Raw genomic sequence first — 490 nt, forward strand, 5'->3', positions numbered from 1 at the left:
GGTACCGCGTCTACAGTACGTATACAGTAGTGTAATAGCGCGTGACCATGAGCGGTGTTTGGCACTAGATATATGACTACGTATATAAATAATTCTAAAATAATACAAACTAGGATTTGTGTTGTTATAATGAATGACACCACAAATAGATATATGTTAGACATCCGGCGTGTGCAGCGTGCGACGATCTCACGCTAGGCCTAAACCGCAAGATGACCATGTATGGTCATCTGAAATAATAGAAGGGACAGGGACAGATACCCATCGAGGAGAGCTGCTGGACAAGCGTCCATCAGACGAACAACAAGACCCAAGAAGAACAGTCTAACTAAATACATAGTCACATCTCGCTGACCCACAGTTTATTTGTACATTTATTGGACTTAGCTATTTTTCTGATTAAATAATAATATTTTAAGAGTAATAAATACAAGTAATACATTCATTTTCGTAATTTATTTCCATACTTCCATAAGTAGTTTCGCAGTTG

Source organism: Acyrthosiphon pisum, chromosome A3, assembly GCF_005508785.2.
Source record: "Acyrthosiphon pisum isolate AL4f chromosome A3, pea_aphid_22Mar2018_4r6ur, whole genome shotgun sequence".
In the NCBI taxonomy this organism is placed as follows: Eukaryota; Metazoa; Arthropoda; class Insecta; order Hemiptera; family Aphididae; genus Acyrthosiphon; species Acyrthosiphon pisum.